The 25,865-nt window shown below is 46.2% G+C and overlaps 1 pseudogene; it reads left to right on the top strand.

Annotated features, from left to right (window-relative positions):
- The first annotated feature begins 20,384 nt into the window (after positions 1–20,384).
- On the top strand, positions 20,385–25,608 carry LOC146177795 (uncharacterized; annotated as a pseudogene).
- Positions 25,609–25,865: the final 257 nt, after the last annotated feature.

Genomic DNA, 25,865 nt, shown 5'->3' with positions numbered 1-25,865 from the left:
TAAACATGTTAAATCAGATCTACCACAAGCATGCGTTTTAGGCCCACTTCTGTTTTTAATTTAGAATAATGACATCGCGACAAACATTAGCTCCTCCGTACCTCTTTTTGCCGACGATTTTATTATTTATAAGGAAATAGCTAATCCTAACGATGTTTTTGCCTTGCAAACAGATCTAGATAGGCTAAGTAATTGGTGCAGTCTTTGGCAGATTGAAATAAACACCGATAAAACCTAAACAGATGACTTTCTCGGCACTTTGTAAAAATCCAGTAAACCACTGTATTATAAATAACAGTGTAATTTAGCGCACATCAACTTTCAAATACTTAGGCGTTGTTCTTTCCCCGGACCTCAATTGGCATAGCCACATTGAATTTTTGAAAAAATTAGGCCTTCTGAAACGTCGTCTATCCTTAGCTAACACTGATACCAAGCTACAGGTCTACACATCTCTAATTCGAGCATCTTTATATTATCGTTGGTAGTATGGCATCCCCACCAAGGTACATTATCCAGCTCCATAAAATCTGTGCAAAATAAGGCAGCCCCCTTTATTCTACGGTCGTTCTCCCCATAACAGAGCGTCACTGCAAATAAAAAAATCCTTAAATCTTCTGGACCTTGATATACGAAGGAAATTCTTTCGCCTATCGTTGTTCCGCTCCCTTTACTACACAAATTTATATTTCGCGCGCAGGCACATCAGAGCAGCACATCACATATCATCTCTTACCGACCATGTTTTGGCCCGCACAAACAAGTATCAGAATTCGCCATTAGTCTTGGCTATAAAGGAGTGGAATGCTTTACCTGGCAGCATTGTGTCCATGAACGAAACATCATCTTTCCGCTGATCGTTACAAATATTTCTTGAATCTAGCGTAGCACTGCAGTCTGTTTGAATTTGCCGGCTTTGTACTTTTGCCGGCCTTACACATGTACATATTTTTTTTTCGCATACTTTACCACGGCCAGAATGTACAATATTGATAAGAGCGACAAGAGCGAGTTGGCGGGCTAGTTGGTTTTGCATATTTAAGGAACAGCGCAAAGGACGGGAGACAGAGACATAAGAAAGCACAAACACAAGGCACTGACTATCAATTGAGGTTTATCGCAAAAGTGCAGAGATTATGTAGCGAAGAGAACTGGGGGTGGAACATCGATAAAGATAGTGCTCAGTCACCGGCCGTCGGAAGACAGTTACGTCACTAAGTTAAAACATTTGCTAATGGTTGAAATTGTGGTGAAAAACAGCCATCGATGGAACACAAGATAAACAATAGATTAACAATAATGGAAGATGAACAGGAAAAGCAATGGCGTTAAAATCTATAAAACGTAAAAGTTAAAAATCGAAATTGCGGTGAAAACAGCCGTCGATGGAACACAAGGTAAACAATAGATTAACAATAATGAGAGATGAAGGGCAATACTGGTAAAATCTATAAAACGTAAAAGGTAAAACTCAAGGTGTAGAGAGCCTTAGTGAGAATAAAACACACCAAAGCAAATTGAAATGGAATGGCAGAAGCAATTGTCAGCGCCCAAAAGGGGTAACATCTTAAAAATCTTTAAAAAGTATAACGTTATGAGGAGTAACATGCCTACGGGTGAAGAAACAATTAAAACCAGGAAAATTGTAAATACCGCAAAGATTATCTACCTAGACGTGCGATCTCGTCCTTTGCCGATAATAGAACAATTATGTAATACAGGGGCGCAAGATTTCTTTTCACATTTTTTGTAGTGATTGGCCATATTCCGAGAAATTACAGTGTTTCCTACATTATTTTTATGCTCTTGCAGCCATATGTGAAAAGAAATGCAGGACTTGAAGGACATACGCAAGCTTTGCAAACAAAAATGCGTTACATACCTGTTCCCTAGCAAACACTGAGAGTTCCTATACTCATCCAAACCTGTGTTTGTCGTCGCATAGGTACGTTTTGTGAATCCCAGTAAGCTGCACTGTTGCGAACATGGTGCAGCGGAACCCCAAGGTACTGATGAGGGCTACAGTCCCAGCACATGCCCCCAAACTGGCTTGGCCTAGTGCCCCAATAGCCGTTAGATTTATCTAGGTTAAGAGCCGCGCCTGACACAACAAAAGCGGGCAATATAATCAGAGTAAGTACAGTAGGTACTTCGGTTCAGGAAACTTGAGCAGTGGTAATGCTCTCGATGTAAAAGTAGCATCGGTGACAGTCTTTGCTCAAAGCGTATATATGTAGGCAACGATGCAGAAATTAGCCTGCTGGCAGCACTGAGTACTCAAATGGCTTTTGTTCTGTATAATATATCAACTTCTCATTGCGCCAAAGAGAAATCTCGGATAGCTGCGCTGTTAATAATATCGAGACAAAGGGGTTCCAGACAGTGGACATTATTGATGAACAGGTGATTTCAGTAGTATTGGTTTCGTTGGCTCCTGATTAACAGTTAGCCTTGCATACGAGTCCATAAAGCACAGCTTTAAGCCTCTGAGAAAAACGTCACCAATATTTGCATACTCAAAGACCGCAAACAAGAAATGGTGCTGAACGTTATCAAACGCGTTCGCCAGGTCAATTTGATTCAGAGCTACTTGGCACATCTCATCTGATACTGTCTCCAATACTGGACTCGCAACATGAAGGCGTGCTTTAATACTGCGACCTCTAGTTCGGATTCCATAATGACCAGCGGCATACAACAACAAAGAACCTTGAAAACAAATTGTAATCAACATTACAGATGGAAATTGGACGATATCCTAGAACAGTTTTCAACCGATTAGTATCCTTGCTTTCGAGAATTAATATTGTGCGGCCAGAAGAGAAAGTGGGTGGCAGGATCATAAGTCACGCTGCGTACGGGAGAAACATATCTTAGTTCTCCTTGTCTAGCGTCATGTCAGTGCGGTTGCCAGAGAGACCACCGCCGCGGATGTCATGGCGCATTTTAGCAACAACCTGACGTAATGGAGAAGGCGGCGGTGCGATGAGGAATGGGGAGTGAGCGGTGGCGCAATGTTTCAAGAGCCTAGAAAAGCCGTGCGCGGCTAATACTCTTCAGGCGTTTCGCGCGGTAGCAGCGACGCCGTATGACCAATCGCACATTTGAAAATGAGCACTGCAACTTCTCTCTGCTTGCTCAATTTTTCCCGATTCTACAACAGAGGCAGAGGAAGCAGCCATTGCGCTAACCATGACATCCATGCCTGCCACCAAAATCAGTTCGGATTCTAAAACGGCTATCCTTAACTTTGCCGAGGGTTTAGTGTTCTTCAAAGCTCACCGCCTATTCTGTGTTTGGCAACCCCGACATTCCCTCACTCTTATTTCGAGACCCGCACATGTGGGCCTTCCCGGTAATGAGGAGGCTCACTCCTTTGCCCGAGATCTCATTTTCCAAGCTGGGAACGAACGGCCTTCCTGAGATGCCAGGGAGTGCCTGCTGTCCTTTCGCGATATCCTTAACTACTACCGCGAAAATTGGAGAACTTACGTACCCCCTGCCCCGACTCTCACAATAACACAAGTTGCCCATTGGTGCATGCTACAAACGCGCACATCTCCATGCCTCATCCTGTTCACACCCGCTTTTCTGAGCAGTTTCCTTCTTCCTGCAAGTTTTGTGGCGAACTTGGTGACTTTCTACACACATTACTCACCTGTCCCTCATTCACGAATCCTCCTTCACCAGAGGTGTCCCTAGATTACTGGGAGCACCTACTCACCAGTACCTTCGATCAGGACCAGTGCTCTCGCTAGGATAGCTTTCAAGGGCTTTCCTTTGTTTTGTAAAATGGCCTTCCGTACATAGAGGGGGCTCTCAAATTCCAGGTAGGGGGTTGCGCCCCCACCCTCTGTAATATTGGCAATAAATGTTTCTATTACCCGCTGCAACGAAAGCGCCAAGGAACGCCAAGGCGAAAGCCTTTATAGGCTCTTGAGTATGCGTCCGTAACCAGGCAGCGTCACATACACGAATAGATGATATAAACCTATAATGTCAGACTTTGTCAAATCACTTAACAGGCGCTAAGGAGTGACTAAGCATTCACTCCCTAAATCTAAAAGACTAACGATCGCGTTAAAGACTCAACAACCATCGCACTATGAAGGCTTTCGCGTCACCGCACTTTAGTGGTGCAAAATACCCCCTCCAAAGGTTTTACAGGAACATATGCTAATTATGAATTGTAAGTTAAGAATACTATATCTGACATATACTTCATTTCCTTCATCCAATGGACAATCCTAACCGAAGGCCCTAGCATGCACTAAGGCCGATGAAACTGCCATAAACACTGCTTTCTTGGCCAGTCGGGAAGATTGCACGTCTGAACCAGCGCTACCATTGCTGAAGGTTAAATGATGACGGGAGTTCACCTATAACGAAGTAATGCAGTCGCTAGTCGCGTATGCCATCGACATGTGTACAAAATATGTTTGCCACGTGTGCACAATATCGGCGTCTAGCATATTTTAGAGATGAGGAACACGATTGTGATCCCGAAATTTATTCCGAGCCATATCTAAATTGGTTTCGGGCCATACCCAAAATTTTACCTCGGCCGATTTGTACTTGAATTGATGCCCAGCCTAAGGTGACCACATCGAATGCGAGGGTTGCTTCGAAAGAAAAAAAGGCTACGCCTGCTGCTGGTGAACCACGGGGCATTCACTCACCAGCCAGGCCCAAGACTGAGGAACACCCTGGTAGGCTTGCCAAACGTGGAAGGCGACTTCTTGTATGACGCTCGTCCTATGCGCGAGAAACTCATGGCGCCCTCTGTTCTCTTTCACTGATCCGCTACTACGCTGTGCACACGTCGCGTGAACCGCGGTCATTAGTGGAGGGGGCTATCAGGCTTTAACAGCGATCCAAGCGCCAGCCTTGCCACTGCCCGTGACCGTGGCTTTGGAAGCGGACCTTGTATGAGCACAGGAAACATGTTGAGGTGCTCTCGTTGCTGCTCAATATTGCATGCGGTAGTAGCCATCCCGACGCTCCTTCCCGTCTCCGCTGTGTCTCGCATGGTTCGATATGCGACGGGCTCTTCCAAGGTCAGTGATGCGCTATAACACGCGTAGTTTTGTGGACAAGGCTACCTGCGGACGGTCGTGTTTGTACTAGATGCGAAGGAATACAAATAATTATACTCTGCGCCTGATTGCCCGGTGTTCTTAGTGGGCGCGCTGTAGCGCTTGCAATATGAATAAGTATCCCGGCGGGATACACTTTTCTCAGATTTTGGATGTATTATTTTGTTAAGGTTAGTTAACACACTCGGCTAAATAGGTTTCGCAAGCGGAACGCATAAGGAGGATGTCTAGACACCGCGAGAATTTTAGCCGGTCAGTGAAATATGGTACGGTTTCACAGTACTTTAACGGAGGGGAATGTGTGAGAGCTTTTGCGCCCAGAAACTCGATGGAGACGACGGCTTGCAATGCACAGTGAGGGAGTGAGTTGTACTCTAGAAACTGTTCTTTCGTTACGACATGCCGTACTCGTTTCCTACGAGGCATTCCTACGTTCGAATCCGCTCTGACGTTTTTTGTTTCATCCGCGTTTGGAATATGCAAGGCAAAATATTCTTGGTTTGGCTGGACGGTCACAATCAGTGCGCTCGCACTAAATTATCAGGAATTTAGCCTTATAGTTATACAGACGATACTATAGGAAGCAGTGCTTGAGCTATTAGCATGTCTTTTTTAACGGTGTGTCGCCTAGCTTGTACTACGTTGCGTGCTGAACAGAGGTGGGCAACCTCATGAGGTTTCGATCTCATGAGGTCGACCTCAACCTCAAAATGACCTCAACCTCACGGAGTGAGGTGAGGTTGAGGTGAGGTCGGTGACAGCTCGAAATGCTTTGAGTGAGGTCACGAAATTGGACCTCAACCTCACGCGTGAGGTTGAGTGAGGTCGTCATTGTGTGAGGTCAAAATTGCGAGGTCCAGGATTTTTGCTGTTGCCGCGGCTTTCTTCGAAGAGCGCCCCTTTTGACGCGGAGCTCGATCGTACTGCCACGGTGTGCCCGCCAACTCTCGGTGTTTGGTTACCCCTCGTTCGAACGACCGGATGCCGCAGCCCTTGCCCAGCTTTCGGCTTTCCACCGTAATGTCCGCAGCCCGAGGACGCTTCCCTCTGGTCTACTTGGAAGGAGATATTTTTTTTTTTATTTCACGAACTCCTCATGCCCCCCGCCCGCCACCCCCGTTTCCTCTGACTTAATTGTTTGTGCCGATGCTTGCCGCAGGCGCAAACTCCCAGGAGCGCGCAAAGCACATAACTCACGTTGACCCGCGGTGCTTTTGTTGGATGCCGCAAAGGAACAAGCAAACTAAAAAGCGAAGCAAATTGTCTTTGCGCAGACGCCGCGGAGCAGACTGTTTGTTGTGTGCATGCCCGTTTCCAGGCGCTAACGTCACGGCTGCTGCCTTACATGCGATAAAGGACCCCGCTATACATTACACGGAAACTGAACAGAAAATGGTGCAGCGAAATTGTTAGAGGACGTGATAATGACAGATAAAAAAAAAGGAAAACATGAACAAACCAGGAAGTTTCAGGACTAGAGAGAAAAACTTGCGGTGTTACAGGCATGTTTGAAGCTGAAAGGAACCAAATTCTCTGTGGCTGAAGACTTCTCCAGTCGAGTTCGTGAAATTAGAAAAAAGCTGTGGCAAAGCTGCTCACTGGAGAAGGGTAACGGCGCTAAAGCCAAACTGATATTTGATAAGCTAGTTGTTGACGGTTCTATGTTCGGATGGGACGAAGTGAAGAATGAGCGCTATCGTATATCAAAAAAGAGGTAATGACGGAGACATATTACGAACAAAAAGTTCACACTGATAAACGTCAACTGTCGAAGTATTGTCAGCAAAGCTACGCAACTTGAGGGCCTGCTTTTCACACATGATGTAGAAATCGCTGCACTCACTGAAACATGGTTGGGAAAACATATTTTTGACAGCGAATTCGTGCCACAAAGCTACGAAGTTTTTCGAAAAGACCGAGATGGAAGGGGCGGTGGAGTGGCCATACTGTTCCAATCTTCATTGCAAATCTTTAGAATGCCAGATATTGACGATGTAGAAGGCATCTTTTGTAAGTTTTACAAGAATAATGTTCGTTACATTTTAGGAGCCGTGTACAGGCCACCTAATTCCTCTGTGGAACTCCTACTGAATCTAAAAAAATGTATTGAGCGCCATATAAAACAGAATGATAGGCTAATCTTGACTGGTGATTTTAATTTACCAAACATAGACTGGACTGCCTTTTCGTATTCTAATAACATCATTGAGCAAACTGTGCTTGATATTTCAATTGACTTTGACCTGCTTCAGGTAGTTAAAGATTGTACTAGAGTTCACAATGGTTCACATTCAATTCTTGATCTATTTTTTGTAAATGGTGTTATCAAAGGAAACGTCGAATGCTATGTAACTACCGGTATTTCTGATCACAAAGCTGTTGTACTCACATTGATGAATTCAAACTTTGATCGCCGAAATACTGTCAGTTTTTTTCCTAAATTTTCTCGTGCACATGATGAATCTATTTTTGATATGCTTGACTTTCATTATGACCGCTTTATAAATTTTAATGGAAATGTAAATGACTTGTGGCTATTTTTCAAAAGTGTCGTCTTTCAGTGCATTGAACGCTTCGTTCCAAAAATTGCCAAAAAGTCTCCATAATGTAACCAGTGGATTACACGAGAGACATTACGCTCACAACGAAAACTAAAAAGAATGAAAAAAAAAAGATTAAGAGTAGGAAGCTGTTCCCAAACGATCATTGATGAACAAACCGAAAAACTAAAACAGCTGATTGCCCATGATAAGGAAAGGTACTTTTCTACTCAGCTACCTACCTTCATTAAAACATCCCCTGAGAAATTCTGGAGGCAGATAACTCCAGCTTCACGATCTCATGATACTTTTAAAATAAATGGTATGTGTGAGCGTGATGATGCTTTGGTGTCCACGGCTCTCAATGATTACTTTAAATCGGTGTTTACGCAGGATGACGGCTCTCTTCCTTGCTATTCCGTGAATTTGCCTTCAATTCCTGATGTGATTTCCGAGGCAGGTGTTCTCAATTCATTATTGAAGCTCGATTTAAAAAAATCTCCCGGACCAGATGACATTCCCAAAGCATTCCTGAAGCGTTATGAAGAATGGTGTGCCAAGTATTTATGCATCTTATTTAACAAATTATTAAATGAAGGCTAATTACCGGATGACTGGAGAACGGCAAGAATTAAACCAATCCATAAAACCGGAGACAAAACATCTACTCAGAATTACCGTCCGATATCATTAACATCTACAGCATGCAAGGTTTTAGAACACATCATTCATAAACATATAGCAGATTTTCTTGAACAAAACGATTTTCTAACTAATGCACAGCATGGCTTCAGACGAAGATTTTCCACTGCCACTCAGCTAGTACAAACTATACATGATTTTGCGCAGGCAATAAATGAAGGAAAGCAGACTGACGCTATATTTATGGACTTTAAAAAAGCATTTGATAAAGTTTCGCATAACAAGCTTCTTCACAAATTAGGCAATGTACTAAAAAATGACAAATTGCTCGCTTGGATTGCAGCCTACTTAAGAAACCGTCGTCAGTTTGTAATAGTAAATAATTCCTCTTCCTCTCCAGTTCCTGTAGATTCCGGCGTTACCCAAGGATATGTTCTTGGGCCACTCCTCTTCTTGATTTTTATTAATGATATTGTTACGGGGATGTACTTAATGTGACGGCACTGCGGTGGGCTGAACGCGACGCTAAGACTTCGGTAGCCGTGAAAAATCCACTCTCTCAGCGTCGTTCTCTTTTTCAACGCTTCGTCGTGCCCGCGTTCCTCGATCGTCGTATTTTTCAGTGAGCACATCACTTTGGTCCCGCGTTTCCCGGTAACACTACCCCCCCCCCCCCCCCCCCCCCCCCCTCGGCAACAGGCACCGTCCCGGTGCATATTAAGCGTGCGGTGTGGAGGGGGAGTAATATGGCTTGAGGCGGGCGGCATGTACAATTTCGGAAGTGGGTTTAGCAGTCGGTGACTTTGGGTGGAGCGGTGCAATCTCATAGGTCACGTCGGTCACTGGGCGTAGTACACGGTAAGGACCCGTGTAGTGGGGCAGAAGTTTCTGAAACAATCCCACACGACGGCACGGAAGCCAGAGCAGCACCAGAGATCCGGGAGGATAGTGCACATCGCGGTGGTGAGCGTCGTAGCGGCGTTTTTCGGTGAGTGAGCGGTTAATACGCTCCGTAAGGCCGTTCGTCTGAGGGTGGTACGCAGTGGTGAACTTGTGCCGAACGGAGCAAGAACGAAGTATTTCCTCAACAACTCGGGAAAGGAAACAGCGGCCACGGTCGGTGAGTAGTTGACGGGGAGCACCATGGTGTAGTATGACGTCGTGCAAAAGGAAGTCAGCAACGTCTGTGGCGCAGCTGGTTGGAATGGTGCGAGTGATCACGTACCGCGTGGCATAATCGGTGGCCACAGCGATCCATTTGTTTCCTGACAAGGACTCGGGGAAGGGCCCTAGGAGGTCAAGGCCAACACGAGAAAATGGCTCAGTCGGGATAGCAATCGGCTGCAGGTGTCCAGGTGGTAGCACAGGGAGTTTCTTCCGGTGTTGACAGAGGTCGCAAGCGGCTACATAACGTTGGACAGAGCGGTAGAGTCCAGGCCAGAAGAAACGCCGGCGCACGCGGTCGTATGTGCGTGAGAGGCCAAGATGACCAGCTGTAGGGGCGTCGTGCATTTGTTCGAGAACGGCAGAGCGGCCGGCAGAGGACGGCGAGGAACTGCGGCTAGGAAGAGGTGAACGGGAACGGCGGGCTGACGGCGAAGGAGAGCGACTGGACACAGGAGGAGGCGGAGTGGTATCGGTGCGGGGCGGCTCATAACGAGGCGTGAAACGGCGGTGACCGTAATCGGAGTAGCGGTCAACGTAAGGGAAACGTCGAGGTGGTGATGTCCAGCGGCTGCGGCAGTGGCGAGAGATGTGACCAACACGTGAGCACGTGAAACAGATCGGCCTGTAGTCAGGGGTGCGCCACTCCTCAGGATTGCGGTATCGGTAGCGTGGCGTGTAGGTGTTGCGGGGCGCAGCGTGGGCGACCACGGGAGGGATGGGGCTCGAACTGTGGTGTTCCACGTTGTGGCTATAGGGGACGCCCATGTTAGCAACCTCTTGACGAACGACGGCTTGAATGAGGGATATCGTCGCTAGGTTACTGTCCGAGGAGGGCGGGTTGGGTGCAGCAGGAGTGAGCGCTTCCAGTTCACGACACACGATGCGGGTCACATTGTCAGTGTTGGAAGGCTGCCTTAGGGTCGGCAGATCTTCGCACGTGGAGCTAGGGGCAGTGTTGGGGAGCCGATTGAAGCGATGTGCAATGCGTTTGTGTTTGGCCTGCTCGAAATGTCGACAAACTTGCAGAACGGAGTCAACCGTAGAGCAGTCTCGACAGAGTAGAAGATTGAAGGCATCGTCGGCTATGCCTTTGAGGATGTGCCCCACCTTATCAGGTTATGTCATGTCTTTGTCGACTTTTCTGCAGAGGGCCAGAACGTCTTGTATATACGTAATATAAGGCTCGGTAGATGTCTGGGCACGTGTGGCGAGGTCCCTCTTGGCGGCGAGTTGACGGCCAACCGGTTTTCCGAACAGGTCACGGAGTTTTTGTTTGCAAACATCCCAAGAGGGTATATCTGCTTCGTGTGTTTCGAACCACACGCGTGCCGTGCCAGTAAGGTAGAAGATGACATTGGCCAGCATCAGCGTGGCGTCTCACCTGTTGTGCTGGCTAACACACTCATAAAGCAAAAGCCAGTCCTCGACGTCGACCTCATCTGTACCGCAGAATGTGCCACGGTCACGGGGGTGGGCTACGACGACAGTTGGAGTTGCGGAGGTTGATGGAGCCGCGTCGGTTGTCATCGTGACGGTTCCGAGGTGACGGCCGCTGCGGAGATCCAGTGTCAGATTGTGTCGAACCCGCGACCTCCACCAAGATGTTACGGGGATGTACTTAATGTGACGGCACTGCGGTGGGCTGAACGCGACGCTAAGACTTCGGTAGCCGTGCAGAGTCCACTCTCTCAGCGTCGTTCTCTTTTTCAACGCTTCGTCGTGCCCGCGTTCCTCGATCGTCGTATTTGTCAGTGAGCACATCACTTTGGTCCCGCGTTTCCCGGTAACAATATTGTCGATAACATCTCAGTTTCTGTTAGATTGTATGCTGATGATTGTGTGTTATATGAAAAGATTTCTACTGCTGAGGACCAAGTCCGGTAAAATAACAATTTCACTAAGGTGATAGCGTGGTGTGACCAATGGCAAATGTGTGTTAATTATGATAAAACAGTGTTCATGCGTATAACTCAGAAAAAGAAGCCTCTCTTGTTTAACTATACTGCTAAAAACAATGTTCTCTCTCAAGTGTACACATACAAGTACCTTGGCCTGCGGATCTGCCATAACCTCTCCTGGACAGAGCATGTTGACAACGTTGTAGCAAATGCCCTACGCAAACTATTTGTCCTCCGACGTGCTCTGAAGCTCAGCCCCCCCAGTGTACGTTTACTTTCATATAACACTATTATTCGCCCTATGCTAGAATATGCCGTCATAATATGGGATCCTTTCACTAAATCTAACATTGCTAAATTACACAGTGTCCGAAAGAAAGCAGTACGGTTTATTTACAATTCATATAACCGCACATCTATCACTGCTCTTCTTAATCAAAGTGGTTTGCTTCCAGTCTCTCACAGAAACCGCATCTGTCGCCTAAAGTTCTTTTCTCAGTTAATCAAAGGCCAGTACAATATTGAAACATCCAACATTATATCGTTCTCCTCGGCGTACAACACTAGACAACGGCATGATTTTACAGTCACACCATTACACGCACGAGTTAACACCTTTAAGTATTCCTTTTTCCCCAGAACCATTACAGACTGGAATAATCTAACTAATGATGCAGTAACGCAAACTTCACTAAAAAGGTTTGAAAACCCCCTTTAACTTTTATATTGTTGTACCGCTACATTCCTGTGTTTCGTTTGTACTTTTGCAATTCTGTTGTTCATATTTAAGATCGTTGTGGTGTTTCCAGCACTGATGTACTTCCATATTGTGTGCCCACCCTGCGAAGGTCTTGTAAAAGATCGCAGTATCAATAAATAAATAAATAAATAAATAAATAAATAAATAAATAAATAAATAAATAAATAAATAAATAAATAAATAAATAAATAAATAAATAAATAAATAAATAAATAAATAAATAAATAAATAAATAAATAAATAAATAAATAAATAAATAAATAAATAAATAAATCGGCACAATACCATCTGAGCATTTTATCGAAGTGCTCCCTTTCGAATTGTGCGTTATCGTTCTATATTCCGGTCCTGTAGATTTATATTCTTGTATTCTCCAGAAAAACCTCTCTTTGGTCTTGTGCTGCTTGTTTCTTCTAACAGATTCAGAGGTGGCCCCGAACAACTGCAATGGGATGAAGGTGCTAGTGTAGCGGTGAAACATGCAACAGGATGAAACGGACGGCACAGCTTTTAAGATGCCGCTGGGATACAGGAAAGAAGCCTGCGCATGTTAACTATTTGGCGAGATAGAAGAGACAAAAAATATATGGGGCTTGCATACAGTAAAGCCTAATGAGGAAAAAGAATTATTTCACTCCGCTAAGGCTCGTTGTTTCTCTCTCAAATTCTAGTGAAATCAAACAATGCAGGAGGAAGGAGGAGAGTAAGGGATTCTTAACTTCAAAATATCAGGTTTCTCTTGAAATCTCTTATTCAGGCGTAGAAAAAAAGAAGAAAAAAAGCGTTCTCCTACATGTTTTTATGAGCTATAAAGTATTGAGATGGTTTCCGGCGCGACATTTTAGTGTCTAGACGGACGAATTGGTGTGGCGAACTGAGCGTGTCTCTTTTGGGCTCCCGTCTGTTCGAGACGGACAAATCAATCGGATGAAACTTTTTGTGGCCAGATGTCGGAATACTTTTTTCAGACATTTGTTTTTTTTCTTTAAAAATCAATTGAGATATACGTGAATGAAGCCAATTACATGCTAGCACTGAGGAATGCAGTACTAAGTCGATGTCTCAAACCTTCTATACGCTCTGGGAAGCGCAGTTCTTTTCTGTTTTTAGTGTGCGACATTTGTTATTACTTTCGTCAACATGGTATTTGTTTATATATATTTGCTTGTATGTCAATTAAGTTCGTACACTGCCGAACAGAGAACAGGCTTCTTCCCTCACATTAGGCTCTTTCTTTGGCATCTTTTCAGAGGCCCATATCACAACCCTCCTTTCCACTTACCGGCGCGGTCATTTCGTTTTTTTCTTTTTCTTTTGCAAGTATTGGAAAGCGCGATCTAGTCTCTTAAAGCGGAGCTGGCACACATACACCACCGCCTTGTGGTTCGGCATTCACTGCATGAGCAAAACCAGATGCCATGGAGACGGACGGCGAAGGGAGGAGCGCGTGCACAGGAGAGGGCGCGGTCCCTCCGGGCTGCTTGCTTGCCTCCTTTCTGTTGTTCCTGTCTTTATTTTACATTTATGTGCTGTAACTATACGACACTAATGGGGAAACGGTTTCTCTAGATTCACGTACGGTGCATGCGGCGAAGCAGCTTCGGAGACACCACCATGCAATTTATTAGTTTAGCCTGCAAAGGAAAACAAGTGAATACCACAAAGAAGCTCATCTCAGAATTGTTGGCGAAATAGCATCCAGTATTCAGTTCGGACGTACAAGTATTTATATGTGGTTTTTTTTTTTTTGGTAGGCGGGTGGGAGTTGGACATTTTCTCCGGCGAAATTTGACGGGCGAGCCGATGTTCGCGACAGCAAAGTGGTTCATGTTTAACCCTCTTTCCTAGCAGTTCCGACCCTCGTAGTTTTTTAATGTAAGCGTTGTGTTCGAAGAAGCAATTCCGCCAATTCTTGCAATACGCCACGGGATCGCAGAATTATAAACAAACGTCCAGGAGTGGCCGGTTGGGACCTCATAAGATAAACAGCATTCCTCTTCGAAATTTTCTGAAGGTTTATTCGGCGTTAGCCGAGTTTTATGATTAATTGGTGTTTTGCTGTCTTTTCCCCTTTTGTTTGTTTTGTTGGGGATTTAGTCTTCACAAGTCGTTTCATGGGTGGCAATTATGGAAAATTTATGCCCCGTTAATATGACATCCGTTAATATGGAGGACCCGAATTATGGACAGTTTTCTGGGGGCGAAGCTTTTTCAATGTATTTATGCCTCGTTAATATAGAAACTCGCTCTCTGAACAATGGACAGGGGATGAATGCACACAGCCTATACGGCCCATGTATTTTTGTCTCGTTAATATGGACATCGTTTGAAAAAAGCAGGGGAGTCCGAACGCAAGTTAAAGAAGGATGCGCAGGCCGGGAACCTACGCGACAGCCGATGCGGCCGGATGCCTGAACGAGTCCAGTGGAGTTGGAAAGAACCAAAGCGGACGTGGCGTCGTTTTAGGAGGGGAGGGGGGGGGGGGGAGGGGGGGGGGGGGGCTAGAGCAGAAAGGAAGGAAGGAGGAGAAAAGGAGGGTGGATGGCAGGGATCGTACACAGCAAACCGAGGGTCAGTGAACTAAGACCCCAAAAGTAGGGAACCGGGAGATTTCTGGGTGCAGCGGCAGCGCCGCAACTAGAGGCCGCAATCGGGAAAATAGCAACATGTGGTTGCAATCAATTCTGCTGAACGTGAACAGAATAGAGGCCGGTAAAAGCGTAAGAAAGAAATAATAAGAAGAAAGACAAGCGCAAAAATTGGGGGTGGGAGCTGAAGTTTTTCTATCCCAGAACACAAAGTGTGTTTCATGAAGCCGTTAACGCTTTTCGGTCAGGGTTAAGACACACTTACGAAGTAGAGCGACAAAAGAAAGGCGACGACCATGCAAACAGGACCAGGCGCCCCGTCCTGGACGCCCTTCCTTCTCATGCTCCTGGTTTTCGTCACTGTTGCGCTGCCGAACTACCACATGTTGCACCACAGCGATCCGCATGTCGGCTTCGCCTTGAGTCAACGATGCGGCCTTGACAAGGTAGTCGGCTAGCCGTCGTTCTAAACTGTACTTCAGCTTGCAGTGTTTGTTTCTTAGGAACACATACAAACGGCGCAGGAAAGGGCGGTTTGATAGCCCTCTGCCAACTTGACTCCCTCGCTTTCTTACAGACTAGAAAGAGAATCAGAAGAACGGAAAGTCAGGGAGGTTAACTAGGCAAAAAGAGTGCAAAGAATGAGGAGCCTTTAACCCTCAACTTCAGTCTGACTTTTGGCATGGCGGGAGTTAAACGCAAAAGAATGGAGCTGAACTAAGGCGCGAAGCGGGAAATCTGTGAATATAAGCGGCAAAAGCCATCTCAGTCAATCCAAGCCGTGGAGGACTGGACCCAAGTTTAACTAGGCCTCAGTCTCGTCAGGTCGACGGTATACCATCTATATATACTACCGGACTCCGATAAATGGCTCAATGTCGGCATCACAGCGTAAGCCACAGTCCGACAGCGCCCAGCACAGTTCGAAGAAATGGAGTCAGCCTTGTTAATGTGGTTTGGGAATGTGCACGCGAATGGTGCTGTCGTGAGCTACGAAATGCTTCAAGAGAAGGCTCGCTGCCTCGGCAACATTATGGGTGCTTCTTCTCCTCCGTCTTGATAGGTTTTACCTGTTATGACTTACGGAATTTTTGTTCAGTAAAACAGGGAGATGTTTACTGAGAAATATTATTCTACGCCCTGTCTAGGCGTTACTTAAGAACAGACAAGACGTTTTGGGTCGACGGATTTATGGAGAAGAGGGTAACATCGACATCTCGGCTGTGTTTATATACCCAAACTAATTTAAACAGCAGCCATTATTTATAATTTTTTTTCTCAATTATATACTTTTCGTTTTTATTAATGACTCGTTATTATGGATAACTCGCTTTATAGACAGTTTTGGTCGGAAACCAGAGCGTCCATACTAACGAGGAACGACTGCATTCCTATTTTTTCCTAATTTAATGTATTTTGTCGCAAAACAATGCGCAGTGTATTAAAAGAAAGCTCGGCAATCATCAATGTTTTTTTTTCGAATTAAGAAAAAGAGCAAGGATGGAAGCTTGGGCGAGTTGGTGTCGGTTTTCTTGCCTCAGCGCTAAACAGACAGGGACACAGCCAGACATACGGGACGGGCGATAAAAAAAAGCGCCCGTCCCGTGTGTCCCGCTGTGTCCCTGCCTGTTTAGCGCTGTGTGGCAAGAAAAGAGAAAGAGCATATCGTCATTGTTGTCGTCGTCACTATGGCCAACAGCATTTGTCTTTTCAGTTTATAGTAAGAACTGGCTTGTCTTATTTCTAATACGAATCTTATTCACGTGGGTTAGATAGGATAAACTCTTTGTATTGCATTATGAGCCTATGCGTAGTAACGTGGTACCCATGTAGGCCTTAGATTGAAACCGACCACAAAAGGGTAGGCGACGAGGGTGAGAGGATTGCCACTTTAGTGCAGAGGTGGACATGTAGTGTCCAGAGCTTTTCTGCTTTTATCCGGGATATTAATTGTTGTATAAAATTAGGAGTAAAATACAGCCTTCATACGACAAAATTCTGGCTAGCCTATATACCCTAGGATTACCGAGAAAGGTACATTTGCTTTAAGTTATGATTTAATTTAATGATTCTTTTTTTTTTTGAGGTCGAGTGCCAGACCTCAACCTCACATTTTGAGTTTGAGGTGAGGTTGAGTGAGGTCGTCGATGGTCACCTGAAAAGTGAGGTGAGTTCGCCTGGGGGACCTCAACCTCAATTGATGAGGTTGAGGTTGAGTGAGGTCGCCCAATATTTTTTGAGTTTGAGGTGAGGTCGAGGTTTTTGAGGTCAAATGCCCACCTCTGGTGCTGAATACATTTATATACTGATTATTTGCTCTGCATAGTCCAGAACTACTCTCGACTTCATCAATCCTCAAGTCACCTCTTACTCGCGTCGATCGCTGCCTAATTTAGCATGACATGACCGTTATACCTAGTGGCATGGGCAGAGGCACATTATTTTATATATTTTTTTGGGTAGCATCACCATAACATATGTCCCGAAACCCCAGCACTTCTCAAATCCGTGCGACCGTGTATTGGCGGTTAAAGTGCCTCACATTCTAAATAATATGTTAATAATATTGCCACCTGGCGTTTCTGATGTTCTTACGTGGCGCCTGGAAGAAGACACTGAAGTCGGCTCGCGCGGTGTGTTCGGAACTGTGCCTGCCGCAGGTCTGTTTTAACGCCATTCAAAACTTCTTAATAGAAACAAAACGTCTGCATTGCTAATATGCTTTGAATTTTTAATCTGTACATATAAATATCAGTATTCTCCTACTTCGTGCGTTAGTAATTACCCTTTTTTATTTTGGGTTTTCATATTTAAAATTTCTTCTCTGTTCCCTATCATTAATTTCTATTTCTCTTTTTTTGCGATCTAATTATGCATCTCAAATACTAATATCTCTGCCCCCCAATTCTTGGCCGATCCCCCTGTGTGGGTATGTGCCATCAAATTGGAGGAGAACAACAATACCTGCCCCTACAGCTTAGGCCTGTCGTTCGTGTCTTGCCCTGTTGTCCGCGACGTATTTTGGTGTCGACGCTAGGTTTGAATCCCAGTACATCTCCCGTACACCACCGCACGCCCAGCACTCACCTCCTGTGCCAGTCGACACCCCTGTGCACCGTACTAGCCGGAGGAATCAAGGTTTGCGCCTTGAGCATGGGCCGTTGGATTTCAACACCACAGCCGCCCCTCGACCTGCTATGCAAGCTCCAAGTTACTACACCCTGCAGAATCTGCGACAGCCTCAGCCCTTCCAAGCAGTCAGGCCGAAGACGTCGAAGACTGGCTCATCCAATTTGAACGGGTCGTCTCGTTTAATCACTGGGACGACGCCGCCAAGCTTCGAATGGTCTTCTTCAGCCTGGAAGATGGCGCTCGTACTTGGAACGAAAACCGAGAAGACACCCTAACATCATGGCGCGAGTTCTGCCGACGCACTCGTGAGAACTATACCAGCACGGATCGGCGAGAACGCGCAGAAAGGGCGCTCTACAGTCTCGTATGCAGATGCCTAATGAGACTGTGACCATGTATGTGGAGGACATGACCCGGCTCTTCCGACGTTCTGACCCGGCCATGACTGAAGACAAAAAGGTGCACCACCTCATGCGCGGTATTAAAGAGCAACTGTTCTCTGGCCTCATGTGTAATCTACCAAGAACTGTTTCCGAGTTCCTTGCGGAAGCTGTCAGAATGGAGGGGATGCTCCAGCAGCGATCGACCACCTACGACAGGCCGGTGGTCGCCGTTTCGGTTGTGGAGCCGTTTTCGGCCTTTGAGGCTACCACGAACCTACGCGACATCATCCGCTCAGTTGTACGCGAAGAGCTCCAGACGCTTTTAGGTGCTCCCCAGCCCATGGTCGGCTCTGTAGCTAGCATTGTTCGCGAAGGCTTCAAACATTGAGGCCTTCGGTAGCGTCCGCTGATCCGCAACCTTTCCCCATAGAGTACCTACGTCCAACTTATGCAGATATGGTGCGACGCCCTGCGCCTGCTTTGGTGCCATTACAGCCACCCGATCAAGACTCACTGTATTCCGCACACAATCATACACTGAGCTGACGACAGACGACCACCCCAGCGGAAGGCGGACCTGTGGCGCGCCCCAAATCGCCAGCGCCTGTGCTTCCATTGCGGGGAACCAGGTCATCTCTATGGTCAGTGCCCCTATCGACACCTAGAACTTCACGGATTTCCCATCGACATGCGTCGCAATCCAATAGGCCAACGACCCCGTGAGATTGAGGAATACTTAGCACAGCTGCGCATGGCGCCAACCTCCCAGAGGCAGTCGCGTTCCCCGTCCCCACGCCGACCATCGCCGCAGCTCAGGTCATCCTGGATGGCGCAGCGACGGTCGCCAGGTCCCCGCGGGGATAACTAAAGACAGCGACATGCGGGACGAGGCTGCTTGCAATCGGCGGGACGAAGACCCCCTGACAACGAGACCCGTGAGCGATCGCGAGTTTACGGCACCGAAGACAGTACCTACGTATGAACATCGATTCTCGCTGGACATATCCGGGGATCTCGACGGCCATAAGGTTAGCGCATTGGTGGACACTGGCGCTGATTCTTTTATTATAAGCGGGAAGCTATCAGCGCTTCCTGAAAAAGTAATGACGCCATGGTCTGGCACGCAGATGCGCACTGCTGGCGGACATGTCGTAACTCCTAGTCGCCTGTCCACGGCATGAGTTCAAATTTGCAGCTCCGCGTTAATTCTAAGCTGCCTCGCTATACCTAACTGCTCCCTTGGCTTTTTCCTTGGTGTTGCTTTTCTCCAGGAGTATGGGGCTGTTATCGATCTCCGGAAGCGCACAGTGATATTTTCAACCCAGGAAGCTGCTGATACTGACACCAAAAATCGCCAACGCCACACCGCCCTTCGAATTTCCGCTGAGAGCGTTTTGATTCCGCCACGCGCCGGTGTTTTTGTGAGTGTTACTTGCGATGAACTGCGTGACGGGCATGCGGTCGTGGAAGGCAACCAGTCTCTTTTGCTTACCGATGGCATCTGTACCGCGCGCACCCTCATCCACCTCCGCGACGGTCGGTCTGAGCGCCTGGTCACTGACTTCACCAACGAACCACAGAATCTGTTTCCTGCTACTGCCATCGCGTTTGCTGACTCCTTAGCGGGTGTTTCAGAATGTTTTGCGTTTGGGGCTGTTATCACTGTGCACCCTTCACTTGACCGTCTTGATATTAGTCTGGATCTCTCGGACACACAAAATCGTGAGCTACGTTCCCTCCTAATAGAGTACAGCACTGGTTTTGCGTCTTCATCGAAAGTACGGCAAACGCCTCTTGTGAAGCGCCGCATCATTACTCCTGATGGCGCCTGCCCTATCCTCCAGCAGCTATACCGTATTTCAACGACGGACCGTGAAGCGATTCAGACACAAGTTCAGGAGATGTATTGTGATGGTTGTGATAGCGCGTGTGGATGACACGCCAGTTGCAAACTGATAGCAGCAGCGGATAAGTAACCGCGCTGGCTATATAAGCGCGTCAAAGAACGAATAAACGCCATTTCCTTATCCTGCACCTGGTCTGGGCTGTTTCTTCGAGTACGGCCAGCTCGGCTGCCGCCGCTACTACATTTACTGGCGGCGAGAATGGGATCTGCACGGCTGTGCACTTGTTTCGGCAATTGCTACTGAAGACTGCGATTTCCTGACCGGCGCTGAAATGTCGAAGGTGGGAAAAATTGAGTTCTTTGACGAAGGAAGCGAAAGCTTCGAGTCCTACCTGGAACGATTCGAGCTTTACGTGCAGGCAAACGATGTGGCTGAAGGCAAGAAACTAGCTGTGTTTCTGACGGTCGTGGGCCCTCGAGTGTATGAAGTTTTGAAGAACCTTTCGATACCCCGTTACCCAAGCCAGCATAACGTATGACGAGGTCACTACCTTGCTAAAGAGCCACTACAGTCCCCGAAAAGCCGTGATCGCGGAAAGGTGCAGATTTAACCGCAGAGTACAACTCGAGCAGGAGACGGTATCTGAATTTATGGTTCAGCTCAAAAACCTGGCCAGAAGCTGAGTTCGGCGAATTCCTGGACGAAGCGCTTAGAGACAGGCTAGTCGCCGGGCTACGCTGCGTTGGCACTCAGCGTGAGTTGTTTGCAGCTGAAAAACTGACATTCGAAGAGGCGTGTAAAATCGCTCTAAATCGTGAGCTAGCCTCCACCTAGACTCAACAAATATTTTTTATTTATTTATTTATTTATTTCAAATACTTTCCAGACCCGAAGGCATTACAGAAAGGAGTGGTACAGACAAAAACAAAAATATACAATGCATAGCTATACAATAATGAAATTATATGATGGCGGAAAATAGAGTTTTCTTGAAATTTGCAATATCAGTAATGGCAGCGATGGAGGGAGGAAGGTCGTTCCAGTGAACGCTAGTTTTAGGAATAAAAGAATGACATATTTTTGTTCTCGAAAATGGAACACCAACTTTAAATACATGATCGGAACGGGAGGAAATGTATGAAGGGCTCGCAAAAAGATGATTCTTTAACAGAGGGTTATGATGATACATTCTCTGGAAAATACACAGTCGAAAACACTTTCGGCGCGAAGAAAGGTCGGGTAAGACAAGTGTGTTTTTCATGGAAGTAATGCTAGCGTGACGAGAAAAGTTAGATAAGATGAAACGTGCCGCACGATTTTGAATGGATTCTAGTGTGTTTATCAGTGTGATTACATTAGGATCCCAAACTGCAGTTGCGTATTCTAACTTTGGTCGTACTAATGTTTTATAAAGGGTTAGTTTTATCGGCAGAGGTGCGGTAGAGAAATTTCGACGCAAGTATCCAAGAGTCCTGTTGGCGTTATTGGTGACATGTTCGACGTGTCTATGCCATGATAAGTTACGTGAGATATGAACACCTAGGTATTTGTAAGAGTTAACAGATTCAATGCGAATGTCGTGAAGAACATAAGTACGCTTGTTGTCAGTGATGCTAGCGCAACGCGATACGTGCATTGTTTTACATTTATTAATGTTTAGTCGCATAAGCCATTTATCACACCAGTTAGATATGCTTGTGAGATCATGCTGAAGATAAATAGAATCAGTCTGGTTAGATATTTTGCGATAGATGACGCAGCCGTCTGCGAAAAGCCTAATAGAAGAATGAGAAATGCATTAAGGAAGCTCGTTAATGTATATTAGAAAGAGAAGAGGACCCAGTACCGATCCTTGTGGTACACCAGATGTTACGGAAGTGCGAGAGGAGGAGCAGCCGTTAGCAGAGACATATTGGGTACGATTTGATAAGAAACTTTTAATCCAGTTGAGTACGTTAGGGTCAATGTTAAGCATGCTATGTTTAAGAATTAGGAGATCATGGGAAACAGTATCGAAAGCTTTCGCAAAATCCCCCCCAAAAAAACACAGTCTACGCCAATGTTCAAGTCAGTGTGGGCAAATAGGTCATTAGTAAAACATATGAGTTGTGTTTCACATGAAAATGTCTTCCTGAAACCGTGTTGTTGTGCTGAAAAGAAGGAATTCGACTCAAGGAAATCAATCAGATGAGAATATATAATATGCTACAAAGTTTTACATGGTATACTTGTGAGTGATATAGGACGATAGTTATCGGGGGAATGAGCGCTACCTGGTTTAGGTACTGGAACAACCTTGCCAACCCTCCAATTGCTTGGAAGTACCCAGGAACCTAGAGACTGGGAAAAGAGCATCGAAAGCAAAATGGAAGAATATGGGTCAGTGATTTTCAGCATTTTAGAGTTGATTGCATCTTCACCTGACGAAGAAGATATTTTCAAATTTCCAACCAGCTTTTGTATGCCAACCCAGTCTATACTGATAGAGTTCATTGGTAAAAAAGAAAAATTAGTTACAGACGGTACAATATTAGGAACACTTTTGTGGAAAATGGAAGCAAATACATCATTTAAAACGGAACTACACTGGTTCGGAGGAATCGCGACATTATCAGAACGGACTAGTTGAATTACCTTGTCTTCTTTGCCCCCAACAACATTCCAGAATTTACGCGGATTAGATTGCAGAAGTGATGGGACGATGTTATCAAAAAAATTCTTTTTTGCATCTTTAATAGCCATTAGATATTCTGCATGAATGCGATGATATGCTGCCCAGCGTTCAGGAAGGTTGAATGCTTTGGCGCGACGAAAAATACGCTTCTTTTTGTTGCATAAGCGGCGTAGGGTTTCAGTAAACCATGGTGAGGTAGGATATGAGACAATCCTAATTTTAGGTACGTAATGAACTATTAGTTCTAGCAGTTTATTTTTGTACAATAACCAGTTTGCTTCAACGGTACGTTCGGAAAGGTTTAGAGTATAGCCGGATGTGAATGATTCTGGTTCAGCTGTGATGGACGCGGTGTCGGCGGCATTATAATCACATATGGTCTTAACAACTTTCTTGGGACGGACATTCTTCTTAATTGTCAAGTGAAGCAGTGAGTGGTCACTCACTCCTTCTAGGTATGTTGGCGGAGAGACCAAATCGGGAGCTGTTGTAAAAAAGAGGTCTAAAATATTAGACGAAGTGCTGGTGGTGCGTGTGGGTTTATTAATTAGCTGGGTTAGATTAAAATCGGTGCACGTGTCTAAACAATTACAGCACGTGTCTAAAAAATTACAGCACTATATTTGGGAAATTGAAGTCACCCAGTAAGAATAAATGTAATTTTGGGTATCGAACAACCAATTTATTAAGTGCATCATGAAGGTCAGTGCAGAAAGTAGTAGGTGAGGATGGGGACCTATAACACGCGCAAAGGATAAGGTCACCAGTTGGAAACGTAATGTGAGTGCAAACTATTTCTAATGGGGAATCGATAGAGATAGTAATGGAATTGATAGAGTTGACGGCAATCAGTACACCTCCGCCTGATCGGAAATCACGGTCGTATCTGTAAAAGTTGTATGTTTTTTCGCAATCTAGTATTTTTTTTAAGTCGATATTTATTGCCTGAGGGCATCAGTAGGTTATGAGATGAAGGATGAATAAATGATTAAATGAATGGAAAAAGGTTGGCTGATTTTATGAAGTCCAGAAGTGAGCGATGATGAGGTCCCTGCGTCCAAGTGACGTATGAGGCAGGATTGGTTGCTGAAAGGCCAGCTATTCTCAGGTGCCGGATTCGTGTTGGCTTGAGTGCTGGGCAGTCCCACAGCAAGTGGTGGATGTCGGCCTCGACATCTTCGTTGTTACAGATCGGGCATCCTGGGCGAGGATATAAGTGTTGGAAGTATGACCACGTCCTAGTTACTGCTGGTGTAAGGGCAACACCGACCCGGATCCTCCTAAGCGCAACCTCCTCTGCACGGGTGAGACCGCGGGGAAGGGATATCGCACACGGAGGGATAAGTGCACGTGTGCGGCGCCGGAGGTGCTCCTTTCTTGACAAAAGGAGGGTAGCGTCGTCGACTTCGAGAAGCCCTGGGATTGATGCGTCTTGGTTCACGAGGCGGGTTGCAAAATCAGCTTGACTTCGGGAAGGCAGCAGATCCCGTGGGACCCACTCAATGCGTATTGGCTGTGGGATGCGCGCCGCAAGCTGGTGGATGTCCTGGCAAATTTTAGGGCAGCGGCTGACACGTCGGTGCAGACGTACTGCTTGAAGTGCGTCAGTGCGGATGACAATGTGGGCCGTAGGGAGCATGGTTATAGAAGTCACGGAGCAGAGTGCCTCTTGAACTGCTACAAGCTCAACGCAGAAAGATGTAAGTGGTTCCGAAAGCTGAAACGTAGTTGTCTGACTCAGGCTAGGTCTCCGTGGACAGTGGATTGCCGTTTTGGCTTCACAGCCTTGCAGGCTTCCATCTACGTAAACTACTATGGAATCTTGAGGCAGGTGAGTATCTTGCTCTTCAAATATCTGGCGTAGCAACGATGCAGAGTTGGCAGACGTCGGTCTGCGGATGTCAGTTGGCTTGTTGTCTCCTAACTGTATAAATTTCCAGGGAGGGAGAACTGGCGCAGGTGGCTGAAGAATAATGTGTGACGTTGCATACGCCCTCAGTGCTTGCGTGGAATATGACAAAGTGGCCTTGAGTCTGCGAGCATCTCGGCGCTGCTGCACCAGTTCATCGATGGTGTTGAGCTGCGCATTCTCCTGTAACGCTACGACCGGTGTGATTCGTGGAAGGCATGTTATGGTCCTCATAGCTTCTCGATTTACGGCTTCAAGGTGATCCCATTGTGCCCTTGTAAGATGCTGGAACTGGGCCTGATAAACAATACGGGGCTGCAGAACCGCCCTCACTAACTGGCGTGCTACAGACGAGCCAGCGCCACCCGTTTTAGGTGCAATTCTTCTTATTAAACTTATAGTTTGAAGTGCTTGCTTTTTTGCCTGAGAGAGCCAAGCAGTCGCTGATCCTGATTGGTGAATTGTTAAGCCCAGAATTTTCAGGCTCGAACTTTCTTGTATTGGGGTGCCTGATAGAGAGAGACGAATTGGATTTGAGGCAAGTTTACGGCGTCCCCAGCGGTTGGCGACTGACGTGTATGAAGTTTTACACACAGAAAGTTGAAGGCCAATGGAGGATGCGTAATCAGAGGTTACGTCTAATGCTGACTGAAGGGCGGCCTCTTGAGTGAGAAGATCATGGTGAGTGCTCCATACCGTGATATAATCTGCGCACTGCAAAAACTTGATTTCAGGGATATCATGTAAGCGCCACGCCAATGGGATGAAAGTAATATTGAATAACGTCGGAGACAATACTGATCCCCGGGGCACGCCACGTAGTGAAAAGAATGAACCAACAGTGTCACCGCTGAGGCCTATTGCAAATTTTCGTCCGTCCAAAAATGATGCGACGAAAGTGCGTACTCTCGCAGGGAGATGGAGCATGTCAATGGCATTCAGGATTGCAGCATGACTGATGTTGTCACATGATTTTCAACATCCATTGCTAATATGGTACGTACATCGCGGCTGCGGGTAGATGACAGAACTGCTGAGGCCAAGACAGCCAACCCGTCCTCTGTACCTATGTATGGACGAAATCCAATTTGAGCAGGGTAATAAAAACCGTGCTGTTCAAGCCACCAAGACAGTCGTGTGGCTAGCATTTTCTCTGCGAGCTTGCAAAGCGTTGATGTTAAGGAGATTGGTCGCAAGTTGGCAAGGTCCGTTGGAGGCTTCTCAGGTTT

Source organism: Amblyomma maculatum, chromosome 10 (genome assembly GCF_055883805.1).
Source record: "Amblyomma maculatum isolate TAMU_Amacu chromosome 10, ASM5588380v1, whole genome shotgun sequence".
Lineage (NCBI taxonomy): Eukaryota > Metazoa > Arthropoda > Arachnida > Ixodida > Ixodidae > Amblyomma > Amblyomma maculatum.
Note: the sequence above shows the minus strand (reverse complement) of the source record. Positions and strands in the feature narration are given on the sequence as shown.